The 19,686-nt window shown below is 31.6% G+C and overlaps 1 pseudogene; it reads left to right on the plus strand.

The window, feature by feature from the left end:
• LOC129234138 (nephrin-like) overlaps window positions 1-19,686 on the plus strand; it is a 356,279-nt pseudogene that overhangs the window by 98,897 nt on the left and 237,696 nt on the right.

Raw genomic sequence — 19,686 nt, forward strand, 5'->3', positions numbered from 1 at the left:
TGACCAATGGGTAAGTTGTGGCATATTCAGCTTTTTGAACTTCAAAAAAAAAAGTTTTTTTCTTTCCGCACTAATAAACATTTTAACTTTCCATTTTATGTTTTTTCTTTCTCTCCTTCTCCAGATTCCGTCCAAAATGAAGAAAGAAAAGACAAAAGTCGTTTCATTTCAACCAGTTATTTACATCTTCGCCCCATGGTGTCAGACGATGGTGCCAAGTTCGCCTGTGAGGCCTACCACAAAGCCTTAACTCATCGGATGAAAACTGAAGTGACGCTTAGCGTTTTGCGTAAGAAGTTTATACATTTTATCACAAAACCGTTCAGTTACTTGTGTCAGCATGATATTTACTAAGCAGAAACATTACGTCAGATACTGTATATTTAAGGGGGGAAACCAGTTTAAGAGGCACATTTTAGTGTTTTTCGGGAATTTTTTTCAAGAGGGAAAGAATAATCAGAATTTGTTCAAACTCAAAGAATGCTTTGTTCATATTTTGAAGTACACTTTGTAAATATTTCAAGTCATTTCTGACAGAAATAGAAGAGTTAGAAGCTGATGTCCATGGATGGTTGCCAAAGAGCTTGTTGCTGGTGTGCATTTCTGAAGTCACAATTTTTATCTTTAATCATTACAATTTTTTTTATCTATAGCAACATATTTCCTCAGAATATGAACCTAATTTTGGTTAAAAAAGTAAAACATTTCAAACTTTTGAGGTGTTTGATCACAAAGTTCACGTTTTTGTACACTTTTTGTTCACCTTCTTTTTCATTAAAACATATTTTTAATAATAATATCACCCCAGAATTAGGTTTATATAGAGTGTAATTGAATAAAGATTATTCACATAAAATTTCATAACGATTGACCTTTAACATTTTGCTCTAGAATGCACACCAGATGAAAAAAAAAGTCGTTTCGAGAAAAACGCGATTGAAAAATGTGCTGTGATTATTTTCCAATCTTCAGTTTTATAAGTGCTCATAGCATTGGAACTAAACGGAATTTTTAATTGCAATTTTTAAAACATATTCTTGAATAGTTCTACTAACACTTTTTGACATAAAAAAATGGATTTTTTGACTCGTCCAAACTGGTTTCCCCCTTAAACTAATTTATATACCATTTTTAAGCTCAATGATATTTAGCTCAAAATGTGGATGACCAAATCAAATTTTTCATTTATGCTGAATGGTTGTAGTTCGTATCTACGCCAAGTTAGAGTACAGAATAACTGCCGTACATGTCACTTGAGTTGTAATGCTAAGTAAAAGTAAAAGTATTAATGCTACTCGTAGGCTAGATAGATCTTTTTTGCTGTTTAATTTTTAGAAAGCAATTATTTTTTGTTTTTACATATTTTTTTAAAGATTGGAATGCTATTTTCATAACGGCATTCATAGTTTATTTGCGTAACTGTCTTTTTTAAACCTAAGCAAGAGTTAAATTGGGTCGAATAATAAAACTTATAAAAATATTTACTTCCACTTAACACATTGAAATAGTCTTGGATATGAGACATTTTTATCTATTCTTCTCACGTTCACTTTCAACGTCTGTAGATAATGAAGATAGCGCATTCTATTTTTAGAGACAACAGTCACAAAGAAAGATGTGTACAGGTGGGCACATATACTCCGACTTGTTTCTTTATTTGGTGATTTGATGATTCAATAAAATGTGAATTCGATATTCTAGTCACGTCAACAGCGGCAAAGAAATATAATTTTTGTCTTGATCCGATCTAATACCTTCAGGAACAGAAACTCTGACAGAATTCTAAAATCATGACTGATTTGTTTTTGAAAAAAAAATGAAGAATCTTCAGGCGATCATTTGTAAAATGGGTTCGACGGTTACATTTATGAGTAATTATCAGGGGATTTATATCAATCACCAGATTTCTAGTGTGGTTTTTGTATTTTTGGTTAGGTTTGGGGAAACATCGAAGTTCGTGACGGTTTTGGGAATGATTATTTTATTGATCAATTATCACCACTCTCCGAATAGAAGAGAAACATGAATTATTTGAAACTAAATAACAAGAAAATTTGGTCATACGTAATTATTAATAATTCTCAGCCAATTTTAAATTTAGATGCTTGAGTTAAACCTTCTAGAAGAAATTTTATTTCTTAAATTGTCAACCAAGAAAACAAGGTACATTGTTGCAGCCATTTGATTGACAATTTAACACGTTTAACTCAACTGGGGCAGAACATTTACTTGCTAAACTCTCGTCTTTTTAAAAAAGGAAATATATATCTTGTTGTGCAAATTATGTGAAAAGTCATTACTAAATGATTTTACATTTTAGCAGAATTTTCCCAAAGAAAAAGCTTGGCAAATTCGAAATTAGTCCGAAACTTTCATGATCAATTTTTTCCGGTGAAAAACGCACGCTGCCATAACCTTCTCAGTTTAAATTAATGAAATTACCCCTTTGCTAGTTTTATCTGTTTTGACTTGGATGTGAAGTAATTTTCAAACGTCAAAGTCTATCTGTTTCATCTATTACTGGTATCCTTTGAATAATACGCTTTGAATTTCTTTTTTAGGCAGTTTTTTATTCCGTAAAAAGTAAGAGTAGTGTGAGCGGTTTACAAGAAAAAAAATATTAAAAAATGGCAATCGACAAATCTTTAAATTACTTTATACCATAAAAAACAGCCGGTTTGTTTATGAAAATATTATATCGCAGCAAATTGATATTTGCCTCTCTTTTCGTGGAATCCAAAGGGCGTCATACATATTTATATAATATTTTTCAATATTTAAAGCCTAACAATAAAATTGCAATGCTCCAATCACTTGAATTTTCCTTTTAATGCTGTAATATTTCATTCCCTTTTCTCGATTTTCCTGAATTCTTGTGTAAAAGTAAACTATACTAAATATGCAAATTTCCTTCCTTACAAAGATATCCCCGTTTTCGGAGCTTAAAAAACTTCATCCTCATCAATCAATGTGCCAACTTGTATTTGTTTCGTCATCAGTCTCATGCGCGCTGAGAGATTACAAACATACGTGTCGTCGCATGTCTGCCAAAATAATGGGATATTTTGCATTAACCCATAACGGAAGGAATATTTCTTTTAGCCCAAAAGAGCGGCATATGTAAAATAGTTAAAATGATTTTCAAACTCATGGAATTTCGAGGATAAGGACTTTGAGAAAAAAGAGAGAACGAATTGCATAGATAAAATAAAGCTGTACCATAAAACTACATAAAATAAAGTTATCTGAAAGATCCATGATTCAGCAATTGCAGTAAAATATTATTCTTTGAACACTATGCTTTGAACTTGCATCTATAAGTCGGAAATTTCAGTCGAAATATCTTTGTACAATTGAATACTTTAAAAACATATAAGAGTTTCTTCAACATAGAAGAAATTTTATAAATATTATTTCTTATTTTGTCGCTCTTAAAATCATATCTCAAATTAGTTGAGCGGTATTTGATGAATGATTATATGTATTTTTAACGCGTGCTGAGATTCATTTTTATTTATTACAGCCGATGCACATTGTTTAAAAAACATATAACCAGTTCAGAACTCTATTAAAAGCTCAACACTATGAGGGTGAAGCATAAATAAAATATTACTGCTTTTATATAAGGGAGAATCTATACATATAATAAAATAAGATGTTTGTGTGTGTGTGTGTGGCGCGCTTCCCGAGAAAACGGTAAGGCCTAGAAAGATGAAATTTGGTATACAGGTACAGTTTCTGCCGAAGAAGTGCACCTCGGGCTTTGATTTTTGAAATTTTAATAAGAAAAAAAGTTATTTAATGTTTTATGTGTTTTTTTTGCACTTTTTAGTGCGTTTTACCTCACAGACCCCGATCCAATTGCACCACACAAATATTTTTTGTACTATAGTGTAGGAAATTCAATTTTCAATATGATGAATGAAAAAATTTTGAAAATAGAGCAGTTTTTGAATTTTTTATGAATTTTTGAAAAAACCTTTAATTTGCATTTTTTCCTGGTTTCTAATATCATCCTGAGAGAAGTATCAAAGTCTCATTTCTAAAATTTAAGTCGGTAATAGTAAAAACATTTCGCTCTCTTCAGAGGAAAAAAGTTCTTAAAAATACGCAATAGTTTTTTTTTTTTACAATTTTTGTAATGCTGAACACATCATGTCTTTCCACGCATCGGTCGAAAAAAAAAGCGTTCTTCAATCTTTGCCTCTGACGTCACTATTTGGATTTCGATTCGATATTTAGGATGGACTCTTAATCGCAAACAAATGTTAATCTTTTTTTTTTTACCTATATAGCTTACTTCTACATTTTATGAAGTGATGACCACGTGTTTTTCTGGCAGCGCTTGCTTTTTTTCTTTCCTTTTTCTTTAGTTTTATTTAGGGATTGCATTTATTTCTTTTCCATTCCCCCTCCCCCCCGCCCAAGCTGGACGTTTTGCTGTTACTATATTAGGTTACATTTCATAGTTGTGCACATTTATTTCAATAAAAACAGCGAGATTTTTTTTTCTTTGTCAAACGCTACTTTTTGCACACTGCGGGGAATTTTGGAGATAACTTTTTTTTTTTTTTTTTTCTCTCTACTTAAATAAAAAAAACGATTTTTTGAGTGATCTTTGTTTTTATTAGGAAAGGGGCGGGGAGATTAAAATAAATAGAGATGGAAAATTAAGAGATAGATCATAAGGTTATATAGCCGCCGAAGGTGTCAATCTTGGCTTAAAAATGTGAATGGCACAAAAAAAGATAGAGATGGATTGCAAGCGCTACTTTTTGCACACTACGGAGTGACATAGAGCTTTTTTTTGCGGGCAATTTTAAGCCCGCGGTTTTTCGCACGATCTTTGTTTCTGTTACGGATTTGCGGTTAGGTTAGGTAGATACAGAGATTGTTCGAAATTGAGTGGACAAAAAATGTTTTTTTTTGAATTAATACTTATATAAATAAAAAAAGATTGTTAATTACTGGTCAGGAGGTAGATATGCATAGATCGTATAGATAGATAGACAAATATAGAGGTCAATATAGTAGATAGACAGCAAGAAAGAGACATGCCCGTCATTTAAGGAACTTCAACGGGCTGTCAATGCCCCCCCCCCCATTGTCTAAGCAGCCGCCGAAGGCGGCAACCGTGGCGCAATAAGGCGAATGGCGTAAAAAGGCGGACCAGCTGGTCACCGTAGGCGGCTAGTATTAAATAATCACGTGTAAAATAGCAATTTTAACTGTTTTTTTTTATTTTTTTTAAATTTTTTGACTGCATTTATCGTTATACATTTAAAAATATTTTATTTTTGTTAAAATGCTATTCATTGCTTTGCCAAAGGTTTCATTAAAAACTTAAGAAAAGAAAGTAATTTCAAATGAATTTGGTGTATATCATGAATGCATTTTTTCTTGATTTCACCTTATAGTAATTTTAACTAATCTAATCGTTTTATATTGCCGAATAACTAAAATATGAGCCGTTTAATTAAAAAGCTGGGTAAAATCTAGTTGTTTGTTATGGCGAGAACTTTCAGAAAATCAGTTTTATTAATAACGAGTTGAAACTTTCATTTCAAAAATATTAGGATTATGATATTTTTGTCTCTAAATCGTTGTAGACGTACAGATCATTTTCAAATTAATCTTTTAGTATAAGGACGTAAGTGACAAGAATTCATTTTTTGGCGCCTGCGTCACTTTGCTTCTAGGCACTTCAATTTACGTGTGTACCTCTTTGCTCTTTCCCACAGATCCTCCAGGGCTCCCTCGTATCGAGGGCTACGAGGAGGGCACGGTGGTAAAAGCGGGCGAGGCCCTAACGTTGATGTGCATATCTGAAGGAGGCAACCCCCTTCCCGCCCTCATCTGGTACAGGGGCAACGCCCAGATTGATGCCACCCACTACTTAACGGACGGCGAGCGGGCAACTGCTAATAATCTGACCTTTGTGGTAAGCGCTGCCGACAACACTGGGGCGTACCACTGCCACGCCTCCAACTCCGCAACGAAAGAGCCATTGATTGCTTCCATAAAGCTCAGTGTTTACTGTAAGTACTCAGCTTTGGAGTTATTGAGAAATGTATGAACCGCTCTTAAATATTTATAAATTACAGTTAATTAGTAGTTTTCTCTTCAAAACTAAGCTAGTTTTAGATATTGTTGAGTACAACATTGAAAAATAACTGTTACAAATTCTCTAAATATTAATCGGTTCGTATGTATTTGGTTTTCTGTTTGCTTTCATGCTATGTACTCTAACAGTGAAATAATAATCTATCACTAACAATCTATGGTGCCTGCATAAAAACAGAACCTCAAGAGTCTGCAGAGAGAAGTTTAAAGAACTGTGACATGTTTGTCCATCATAAGATTAAATTTAACTTTAAAGCAATAAATTGTGCATCCTTATTCCATCACAAATTTTAAATACAAGAAACCCAACATGATATGAGCAAATTAACAGTGCAATATTGAATCAGGCATAGAACTTCAAGGATTATTTCCATTAATCTCAAATATTTGACCATAATGCAGTATATATTGGTATATTGATGTTCTCAGAAGACAAATAAAAAGCATCCTTATGTGTCATGTGTATTAGTGAGCTAAAATGAATGCTTGTATAAGGTTGTTCTGACAAGTGGTGGTCAGTTCTATTTTTTCCCGTCCTTCTAACAAAGAATCCGGAGAAAAAACTTGAAAATATCTTCCTTACAATAAAGTAATTAAAGTATTCAAATACCATTTTTATTTTTAAGAATGCAAGAAGGGAAAAGAAAATGAAATGTAAAGCAAATGGGGCAATGCACAAGCAGGAAAAAATTCGCTAGCTGCTCTCAATCGGTTTTAAATATTTAGTCATCACAAATACTTCAACTCCACAAATATTGTTCTCTTTTTTTGTTTTTAAAACTGAATATATATCTTTCAGAAAAATTGCATATGTTAACTTTTTGAACCAATATTAAACATTTTCAGCCACGGTTTTACATTTTAGACTTAAATAAATTTTTTAACCATATCGTTTTTATTTTTTCTACAAATAATTTGCAATATTCAAGCAAAATGGTCAAGAATTCAAGCAAATAGCAGAGAAAACTAATGGTTATAAAACCATATGCTAATAAAATGATATCCAGGTAGAGTGTTCAAATTAAAAAGGCAGGTGAAAAATAATGTAACTTTTATACAATTATTTTTACATGATTTAAAATAAATAAATAATAAAAATGCTTCCGTTTAATGATGTAGATGTAGATGAACGCATTTTTGCTCCTTATTCATTGCCAAAACAGACCCAAAAAATTAGCGATTAAACTGTTAAATAAACTATTTTCGTCTTAAAATAAGCATGTATATATATATATATATATATATATATATATATATATATATATATATATATATATATATATATATATATATATATATATATATATATATATATACAACAATAAAACAATATAAGACTTTTTTTTAATATAATGAGTAGTCCATGAAAAAAATAATAAAGTAACGCACTATCTGCAATGATTTCGAATATTTTAATAATGTGTAAAAGTAAGATGGCATAGTTGGAACTTTTCGTTTATCGATAAAGGACATTCAATTTTTTTTAGTAGTGTAACAAATTTATATATTTTTCTAACCGTTCAGAGATGCACTTAAATGTTCATAACAAGCATATTGAATACAAGTTTTATATCAAAGGTTTTTTTCTATTAAAGTTTTTGCAATGTAAATTTAAAAAAAAATACTTCAACCATTTCTGGAGATCATGGTAAAATAAATAACATAAAATAAAGAATCGTTTGGCACAGTATATCCACAAAGGGCACATTAAAACCAACTAAACCAACCAACAAAATGGAGTTCGGAAAAAATACTTGTTATTTTTCTAGCTTTTCGCAAAGTTATTTGAAAACCGTTTTTATTAAATTTAAAGAACATACTCTCTTTAATTGTTTTATGTTATTTCTGATTAATAAAATCTTTTTAATAACAAAAGTTTGCTTTTCCATTTATTTTAATGCATTATGCGAAACGGTACAACAAATTTTATTTTCTCATTTGTATCCTTTTCTAATAAAACTAATTGAATTACTAAGAAATTTTTGGCCTCCGGAGAATTTTATATTTTTTTTTGTAAGAAACATCAAGCATCTCAAAAAAAAAACATTTCTTTAATTGCATTAATACATACATTATCTTACATTTTATAACTTGATTCATTTCAAGTAGTTATCATTTTGTATACATAATTATTTAATTGGTCAATGTCAGATAAATTTAATTTAGGAAAACAGTGATTTAAGAACTAAATTTCCTTTTAATGAAACTAAAAACCGGTAACGAAAATTGTCAGAATTGTTCTCAAGTGGAACTTAATTTAACGTTTTACTCTTTTTTTTCTCCCGATTATGTAATGTTTTTTTTTTTTTTGGTAAAATAATGTAAGTACAAATTATATTTAACGTGACGTATTCAATGGATCTTTTCTTTCCTGGTGCAGTATTTAAAAAGTATCCATAGCTTTTGGACTTTAAAATGTAAACTCTGACGCAAAGTGTTTTTTTTTTTCAAAATCATATACTATAATCTACTTAAGAACTGCGGTAAAATTTTCTTTCTTCTAACTATAACCTTTTAAAATTAATATACCTTTTAAATTTAATATAAAACAAATTACAGTTTTTTTTAAATATCTTATGAATATGCATTCTTTATTAAATTCAAGACTCTCAGAGCAAAGGGTGCATAAATCAAGCATCCATGTAACTCGTTTGCTGACAACTTCTTTAAAAAGTCATTTATACAATTACTCAACAGCTGTTTGGGAATATTGCTAAAATAATACAGGGTGTTTGAAAAGTCATTGACGTATTTTAAAAATTCTTAAGAAAACAGCAAACTTTCAAATGGTGGTTTGCGCCATCATGCTTCACAGGTTCAAGAATTTTGTACGGTATTTTCATATATATATATATATATATATATATATATATATATATATATATATATATATATATATATATATATATATATATATATATATATATATATATATATATATATATATATATATATATATATATATATATATATATATATATATATATATATATATATATATATATATATATATATTAGGGTGGTCCTTATTTTTCAAGTTGTAGATATTTTATGCGACGCCCCCTAAATTTGTTCCATTATACAAATAAACGATCCTTGTAAAATTTTAAGTCAATCCATGAATATTAACCCGTGCCCCTAGGGCCCCCTTTTTTGAGTTTCGAAGAAAAAAATGCGGATTTTCTCATTTTTATTTAAAAATATTCTTACGTTTCATATGTAAAGTAATTTTGAACCTTAATAGATGTTGCTACTTCCAGACTGACCATTCTCTCACTTTCATTCTGTAAAATTTTACATTTTACAAAGGGTACATGTACACCAATGGCCTTGGGTCAGGCACAACGCTATTCTGCGCTCCTTTCAAACCTATCGCCAGGGGAACATTTCTTTCCACAAAGATGGACACAAGGGATTCTAAATGTAATTAATGAATGGCCTAGGTCATTAATGAATGATCTTTGAGAACAACAAATTGCCTTCTCCAGGGGGTGTTGATTTCCAAAATTTCCTGTGTAATAGGTATGGCAAATAGGGTCGCTAGGTTTCAATGCAATAAATGAGCCGCTCAGAAGCCAATGCGGTTAAGTCCAAAACACAAAAATTGAGAAAAGTAATGTTTTTTGATACATTAGTTTTTTAAAATTCTTGATTTATTAATCTAATTGGAAAAGTGTATAAAGTCTTTTTTCGAGGTGTAAACTTTGCAAAAAAACAAGATATGTACAGGATGTGTAAATAAAAACGTAAGTATTTATTGAAATAATGACAGCACCGTAAAAATTTTAGGACTTATACCTTTTGTCAGCTGAAAAATATAAGAAATTTATGTAAAAATAATAAAATAACATTTATTGGGTCATAAGTTTTATGTTTATTCATCATAAGAAACATCATTGTCTTCCGAGTTATTTAAATGTAAATCTTGATCTCCACGTGTTGTCCTTAATGTCCTGTAAAAGTCGTGTTTGATTGGAGGTATAGACTTTAATAAACATATGATGTCTTTTTTTTGTTTCTCTTGAAATTGTTCTGCCATTAGGATATAATATAGGTTGAGTTATATTTTTTAAATTTACTGGTCTACCTTTTTGTTTTATATCAATTACATGAAAGGTATCAACCTCGTCAAAATTAACTTAATGCTGCTTGGGTTTGACCTTTCCAATTTTATCCATCTCATATGAAGCCAATTGACTGTTAGTCTACTTGTTGATTTTTTTCTGTTGGTAACAGCTTCTTCCAATGGTTTTGTGGAAAGAAATTCTTGTGGATTTATTTCTATAACTGTGAAAGGGTTCTTTCTTTTACAATAGAAAAGTCTGAAGTTAAGTATCTGGGATTATGACTTGTATAATGACTTGAAATAGCAAGAAATTAACTTATATGTTTTCTTACATGGGAATCATCTATTTTGATGCCTGGAATATGTTGCCCCCGGTGGGCATTCAGATCTTCCTTTGATCAGCAATTATATAGTTGCCCGTTACTTATTTGATATGTTTCTATAAAATATTTTTAGCAAACACCAACATCTTGGCCGTTAAGTCTAATAAAATATTCAAAAGACTGAGATCTTGGTCCTTTAGTGTTATTCCTGGGTCGTTGTCTTTTGATAACATGGACTCTAATTAACCCTTTGAAAAATATATTTTGTTTATGATGATCATTAAGCTTGTAAAAATTTTTCATCGTCTGTTTTCTATGATAAAAGGTTATCTTGCGATTACAAAGTCGTAAACAGTTACAAGGTTTATTATCAAATTTCTTTGCAGGAATTATTTTTTTATTTCTATTTTGATATTTTTTACCTTGTATCCCTTTTGTTTCTCAACATTTCTCGACCATTTCCCAGAATTCCTGTTGCGTTTTCTAACAACTTTTCTGTTATTTCGATGATTTTCTGTATCTTCGTTATCTGACGATGTATCAGAATCAATATGGTTAACTCTCCTTGAATTAGAATGAAATATCGCATCACTTTCCCTGTGTTCTATTTCCATTGACATTTTTAGTTTTTATACCCTTACAATAAATTTTTTTTTATTATTTTAAAAAGTCAGAGATTTTACAGTTATTAAAGAAATTTTTTTTAATGTTTTTTAAAGCACAATAATTTTCGCAAACACTTCAACGTAATATTTTTGTTATCTGACGCACATGCATAAAACTCAAACAATTCTAATTAGAAGGTGACAGTTACAGTTACTATGAATTTCTTGTTTTTCAGTGTTGCCAACAAATATCGGAAGAAGAAGAAGAATTTATATTTTATTTCAGGGTTTATGTAAAAAAATATTGATAAAAGGTGGACTTATTCACAATGGCTTCTGAAATTATAATACAATATATTCAGAAGCTATTAAAAAAAGAGCTGTCTAACCTAGAAAAAAGTTACCAATGAGTAAATCTTTTAATAACTAAGAAGATTATTATTTATTTCATCAAAATTTCCAAACATCAGAAAATATCAAAAAATGGACTTAACCGCATTGACTTCTAAACGGCTCAAATATAAATAATGGCAATTATATTTTAATTTGTTGTTCTTTTGTTATAAATATGCTTAAATGTTTATGCAATTTAATTCTTAAAATATAAATTTTGAAATATCCTCGATTACTTAAACATAAAAGTGTACCGGATTTTCCATATCTAAAATATAAATTTAAAAAATTCCATATCGGAATAATGTAATAATCTATACTTTAACTTGATTTTATTCTATTTCAGTACATAGTCCTTTATTATTATCAAATTTTTCTTGCAATTCAAAAGATGTAGAATCTGAAATGGGTATCTATCCTAACCTGTTGAAGCTTTTTTCCATATCTGGTCTACAACAACAATGCAGAAAAGCTTGAAAACTATTGATATCTGCTTGCCCGTTAAACAAATGCCATATTAGGGACACAGATGCTGTTCATTCATTAACAGCCTATGTAGATTCAGTAAATTTTAATCCAAATGACCTTGTGGTCAATAGTACATCCCTTAAGAGAGCAAGAGAAAATCTTCGAGAGGTAAACTCAAATTTCATGAATTTAATTTTAGATTCTTTAGTTATTCACTGGGATACAAAGCTACATCCAGATATAACTGGAAAAAAGAAAAAAAATCGACGATAGGCTTCCCGTGATAGCTTCAGGTCCCAATGTTGAACAGCTACTCAGAATTCCTGAAATATTTCTCTTCAGTTGTGTATGATATCTTAGATGATTGCTCTTTATTGCTAACTGTTCAAGCTGTAGTGTTTGATACAACGGCTTGTAATACCGGCCGGATAAATTGTGCATGCAATTTTTTATAGCAAAAACTGAACGGTGATATATTACAATTTGATTGCCATCATCATGCACTTGATATCTTACTGCAGAGTGTGTCTTTAAAGAAGTTCTCGCCTTTCTTAGTTCTAGACCCGATATTCCATTCAAAATTTTGCGGAAAAATCTCCATCATTCAGAACTTATAACATTTGATTCACGTACACATACCACTTAAATTCTAAAAGACGAAGTTGATGACACATTATTGTTCGTAAAAAGCGGAATTGAGAAACATTACAGATAATTCTTATAATTTGTAATAATATTTCCTGGTGAAGTTTATCCTTCAGGGATATGTTTTCAGCAACCTGGAGCTTTTCCCCGACCCAGATGGGTGGCAAAAGGAATTTATTGTTTGAAAATTTATATATTTAGGAAGCAATTTAAATTGACACTACATGAAGGCAAAGCCCGTAAATGCTGTTTTACAGTTAAATGTTTTATTATGAAGATACGGTTTATCGCAGTAACCCAATCGAGGCTCCTTTAAATAATACAATGTGTCTAAAAAACTAGCAGTGAACAAAATAATGACAAACATGCAGCAGAGGCAGTGATTGGAAAATTCATAAACCGTTTATGGTGTTTAAGGGATGTACTATTAGCTTTGTTCGTATCAGATGAAGGGATTAATTTTGAAAAAAGGTCTACTACTACTAGGTCGTAGACTACTCTAAAAAATGCTTGCTGATAAGGAAGACGTGTCTGATGACTTAATAAAATATTTCAGATAACAGTAGATGATTTGGAGCACATTTTTTAAGTAAAGTTCTTCCCCTTTATAGAATCAATTACAAGTGAATAAAACTGTTTGATAAGTTACAAACACCAAAAGATGTTTTTCTATTTTATCCCGATTCATGGCAAAATGAAGGAAACAATTTAAAGGGAAGAAAAATCGTTGAGATGCCGAAAGTTGTGAATGATACAACTGAAAGAAGAGCACAATTTTCGAAGAATTTCACAATCAATTCACCAAATATGAGTCACAAAGGCAATTTATTTTACACACAGTCCAAGACTATCAGGAAAAAAATGCACACGATTGAGATACATTGAGAAAAGAGTACTCTTAAAGTAAAGTTTCTAAAGCACTGTTTCATTCTGCTTCAATGTAAAATTTTTAGATGATATGAAGTATTTAAAAAGCATAATTTTAGTGCTAAATCACTGTAAAAATATTTTGCAAACCCAGGAGAAACGATGTACGGGGTCTCAAGTTAAAACTCGGAAGATTTCTGGGAAAATTATCAAAAGTGTTAAAGTTTAACGTCCTAGGGGCAGTGTTATTATTGACCGATCGAGTTCAAATTTTGCACATGTTACTTTCTATTATAGTGTCCCAAAACTAGGGGGCGTCACTTGTTGAATTCCGACAGAAAATTTTCCCATATAAATAAGGACCACCCTAATATATATATATATATATATATATATATATATATATATATATATATATATATATATATATATATATATATAATAGACAATGATCGAGTAACACTCCTGACGTCATCAAAAATGGAACTCGCGCCACAGCATGATAATCTGATAATATGCTGTGGTAACGTTTAACATGCAGAAAAAGTATTTATTGTGACAAGGCTGAACTGGATCCGGTAACTTAATTGCTTTACTGGTAAGACAGCGTCATTTCATGGGAATGAAGAATCAAAAAAGTGGTTGAAAATTAAAGCTACCGATTGGAATTTAGGGTAAATCCACTGGAGTTAGGGTTAAAATGTCAACTATCAAAACATCACCAAGCAGGAAATTGCTTTCTTTCAAATGTAGACATGATTTTTTCCCGACATATCTTGACGGGCGATTTTCTCGTCGCAAATAATGTGAAAAAGGAGAAAAAAAAAGTAAGTTAATTTGAATTCTAAAATTTTTAATTCAAATTATGTTTTTCACTATCACGAGTTGCGACACGACCCTACTCATTGGAGATATTGTTTCTAAAAACGGCTCATGTCCCACCGAGCTTGCCCTTCCCGTTGAGCGGTTACGTGTGTATAGTTGGGTATGTGTAGACTTTTGTGTGTATGTACATCTGTGTGTATGCACGTTATAGTGTGTATGTATGGAAAGGCGCGTGTGTAGGACATGGTCGCCACTGACCAGGAGAAGCGGATTCCGAGGGACAGTGCTCAAAATCGGAGGAGCCGCGCCTGCAGAGGACGGTAAAGGGTTGAAAAAGGAACCAAACATTAAGGACGGTCAAATGAAAACAATTAGCAATCGTGAATGCTCAATAAATAAAGTGTAATTTTAAGTAGTTGCTGTATCGTCACAGTAAGAAAAACAAACATTTTTTGAGGGGTTTAATGATTTTACTAAACAGAAAGCGATACCTTTCATTATTAGGGTACAATGTACGACCGTATGTTGCTCGAACCACATCTAAACGGTATTCAAGCTCATTCCATGTCCGCAAACGGTACACATATTGAACCCTGGTAATGAAAGATATTGTTTCTGTTTAATATAGTGAATAACACCTCACATGACGTTTGTTTTTCTTACGATACAGCGACTACTTATACTTACACTTTTTTTCATATTTTTAATCCAATGGAGGAATAAGTAACGAATGAAGAAACAAATAATGCTTGAAATGTATTTTTTTTTTTTTAAATTATGTCCAGATGAAATTTAAAACCTGAAACTTAAGTTTGCTATGTTGTAGTCCTTTCTACAAGTTCTTAAAGAGTTTTTCATTATACATAAAAGTGTGATTTCCTTTACTGTATCATTCATAAGTACTACTAGTACTGTCACAAAAACGTGGCGCAAAAAAAAAAAAAAAACTCGGCGATATACTCCAATCTCAAAGTTTATACGAATAAATATATAAAAAAATATATATTTGTGTTTTAATACAAATATTAGTATTTCTGAAAATTTTAAATTTGTGATTAAAAAATATTAAATATTTTATTATTACAATTTCAGTGAATTGGTAAGATAATTTTGATTTTGATAAGTCCTAAGAAATCGAATTTTCCTTTTTTGTGATTTTGTCTAGAAAATGAAAATCCAAAACAAAAGAAATTTTAAAAATAAAATAAAAAAGGTACTTAGAACTGAGAAGGTTGGCATTCCTATTGTCGATGACAGTTTTCTCTGATTAAAAATGAAATTGCTTTTAGTTAATCTACTGCTTCTATTCAAATCAGAAAGTATATTCCAATTTTTTTTGTGTTCAGAATCGAACATATATAAACCTACATGTCGAAATTTGACCTCATTTAGAAATTAATCAACGTACCACATTCAATATCACCAAACAGAAAAATATTTCCCTTCTTCCTCGTAGATTTTCTCCATGCTTCAAAGAAGAAGCACTGTTGAAAGAATCCACAAAGAAATCTTCTTAATGAATCTTGCTCCCAGAAATTGATCCAGCAATTTATTTTCACGATCCGAGGATTGTTTTATTTAAGGCAAAGTTGGGTCAGGAAATTGCGGACGCAACCATGGTCTCCTTATTTTAACGTGAGAGAAAGTTTCAGACACTTTAATTAAATTTATTTTTGTTTTCCTTTTTCAAGCTACAAGATATTCGGTAGTACACAAATCTTCGTAATGGAAGGGAATAAATTCTTTAATTAAAATTTAACCCTGTCATATGCTTGCTCTAGTTGTTGCCCGAAACCACTTAAACTAAATTAATTTTGTCCTTGTCTGATAATCAGAGTTAATATAAAAGTGATGAAAACTAATGTTTGATTTTCAAGCTACAACTTTTGCACCGTATATTTCCAAGGTAATAATTTAATCACATTGCTGCAATTTATATTGTACGTAGAAATATGTTTAATCAAATTCTTAATTTCTTGTGGGATTTGCAATTCGCGTATTTTATGTTTTGTTCGTCTACCAGTTTGGTAGGTTGATTGCATTGAATCTTTTGGTATAACATCAAAACTACATATATTAAAATGTAAATATTTTTAACGGAATTCTTAATTTTTGTGGGATTTGCAATTCATATATTTTATAAAGTGTTCGCCTACCTGTTTGGTAGGTTGATTGCATTAAGCTTTTGGTATAACATCAAAACTGTGAATGGACGCCAAAAAAAATTATATATAATGTGGAATTTTAGTAGATACATTTTTTTTTATAGATCCAATTTTAAATCAGAATTCAAGTAAACAGCTTTCATCTAAAATAATAGAAATCGGGACGAAAAAAAATCATGCTTTATAATGCTTGATGTGTTCTCGGAGAAGGTTGTTTTTTGGAATTGCCAAGAAATTTTTTTACGAATACTTTAGGCATTAATACCACTTAAGCACTGTTCTTACTACAGAGTACACTATGACTGAAACCAGAACTACCATTTTGTATATGTTAGGCAGTGCATGGCTATCTGATAACGGGCTACCCTGTTCCCTAGCGCAATATCAACTTCAAATGCCTTTATCAGCAACTATTATCATTATATTTAAATAAAGTTCCTCGAAGACCAACTTGCTCAGATTAACTGAGCATTGAAACCAATAAACTCAGCAATTGGTTGGTGCCGGTGGTCTCTGAGGATGTCAAATGTCGAATGTCCTCTGGTAGAATCCAATAGCGTAAGTATTCCTCCTCGAGCTCAGTAAATAAGCTCCTCTGATGGGCGTAAGTAATGGTCAGGTTAAAAAGAAAAACGCTTTTGGTTAGTTAAATCGTGATACCAGTTGGTAAGAACTTGTGTGGTAGGATTATTTATGAGAAGCAAGTTCTACAAGATCATGGATGTACAAGGTGTGATTCAGAAGTTTCAAGACTTTTTTTCGCGAAAGGGAACGCGCGCGGACTGGTGCAAATGGGCTGGATAAGTAGTGGGAGAGGGTGTCAGTGAACGAAGGGAAGCTGCGGCAGTTGGCTTCGCAACACTGGAGAGTGCGGATCGCTTGTTGCGTGAGTGCGTGTCATTGACCTCGGCCGAAAAGTGGGAGATACGAAAAAAGATTTTTTCACGCTGAGTGCTCCACCGCTTGAGGGATCGAGTCTGCCGATCCGCCTGATTATCAATTGCGATTGGATTCTTCACCACGACAACGCGCCCGCTCACAAGTCGTCTTTGACGACGAAGTTTCGGTCATGTTTAACTCGACAACACTGGCTCAGCCACTCACAGCCCCGAGTTGGTTCCAAAGGACTTTTTCATCTTCTCTTAATCAAGACACTTCTAAAAAGGAAGCGAATCGACTCCATCGACGAAAAAAAAAAAACCAGTCCAGCAGGCTTCGACGAGAGCTGTTGTCAGAATGTCGCCCGAGGACTTCTAGAAGAGCTACGAGCGATGGAAGACGTGCTGACAGCTTTGTGTTGATGCTGAAGGATCATATTTTGAAGAGTTTCAGTGCGCTGTACTTAAATGTCCAATAAATTTCAACTTCGGAGATTAGTCTTGAAACTTTTGAATCACACATTGTTTTTTTTCAGAAATGGCACTTCTAAAGCTTGTGGTAGATTGATCCGTTTAAATTATTATTTGGTGGAATAATCGTTTGGTCAGTAAACGAACTCGTAGAGTGGTTCATTATTTTTACCAATTTCCAATGATGTGTTTTTCTTCCATTTATTTGGTTATAAAACCGCATTGTCTCTTTTAGGTTAACTACGAGTAAAAACTTAAAATATATATTGTTCATGTGACCCTCCAAATGATATTTTCTTAAGTAGAAAATATATATGAGATTACTTAGACGAACAAGATTAGACGCAACTAGTTTAGAATTATTGTTTTTGAGTTATGAACTGCTAAAATGAAATACGTATTGAGAAACCTCTTAAATAAGTATAGTCGTCTATTATATGTGTATTTTTGTAGTTTATTCTTATGTTGCTAGAAAAACCGCATGGGTTTAAATAATAATTGTAAAAAGAAATTTTCAATGATTACAGTATTCATCAATTTAAAGTGATCAATTAATGTTTCAGAAACATATTTTTCTTCTTTAATGGGCTGTTTTTTTTCCTGAAAGAGCATGCTTAAAAACACATGCTTTAACATTTTTTAAAGTACTTTGACAATGTTTAGTATTTTTTTACAAAACATACTGTAATCGTTGAGCAGATTCAATTTCATTTTTTACGCTTCTGCTCATGACATCACCAGTGATGAAATACCATTCGCTAGTTGCATCTGCGCAGAGCGCAATATTTAGGCATAAAATAAAGATAAAAACATTATAGCGCAATAACACTAATGAATTTCATGTTTGGTTCAGAAAAGCTTTCGTTCAAAATTATCCCCATGATTGCTATTAATATTACTGCTTAGTGACAACCTATTTTTTTAACCCGAGAGAGATCACTCGGGCACATTGTCACCTCAGTCTTATCCAAACACCTGTCGCAGGGTAAATATTTGTAATCAATCACCCTTTCAGTATTCTCCTATCTAACAGTCCCCTTGGTATGTGAAGCGTTACTTTTACTTTTCCTTTCTTTCTGCCAGTGAAGCAATCATTTCTTGGAATTCACGTGTTTAATGGAGTAACACACTCTCCCCATTACTGATTCGAAAATTCCTATTCTAAGCAGCGTAGTTTTGCGTTCTTTTTGCTCTCATTTTGCATTTATATTGCTTTGAGCTCTGAATACTGGCATGCAAACTTAAACTTGCAGATTATGAAAAGATAAAAAGATGGAAAATTATGAATTACAGAAAACTTTAGATAAAACTGACTGGGGTAACTCAGTCACCCCGCGCGATCTCTTTGTAACTATTACCTGCCCGATCTCTCTCGGGTTACCAATGCGTAAACAGTCAGTGCGCTAACGGAGTACATCACTTCTGTCGGTTTAAAGATCACGTCTTATTCCCAAAATCTGACGTAAAAAAAATAAATAAAAAATAACTATTGAGAAAAAAAAAATCTGGCTCCATGTTATTACCATTATCTTTTTACTTATATTAATTTCAGTTGCTAAAAGTAGTACTTTTAACTGAAGGAAACAACCCCATTACAAGCTTTAATCAATTTACTTTCAAATGACAGAGAAAAATAAAGAAATCACAGTTTTCCTTATTGCACCCCGGCAAGGATAGTGACACAAGACAAAATTTGGAAAAAAGCGTACTAGCCGTTGTTTTAAATTCTTAACTTCGTACTCTTCTTGCCACAAAACTCGTACAATGTTAGCTTACATGGTGGCGTAAAAATGATGTAATCAGTTATGACACATCATTAGAGTTTTTTAATTTAGAAGAAAAATTTTAGAACTTAAG

Source organism: Uloborus diversus, chromosome 1 (assembly GCF_026930045.1).
Source record: "Uloborus diversus isolate 005 chromosome 1, Udiv.v.3.1, whole genome shotgun sequence".
NCBI classification, from domain to species: Eukaryota; Metazoa; Arthropoda; class Arachnida; order Araneae; family Uloboridae; genus Uloborus; species Uloborus diversus.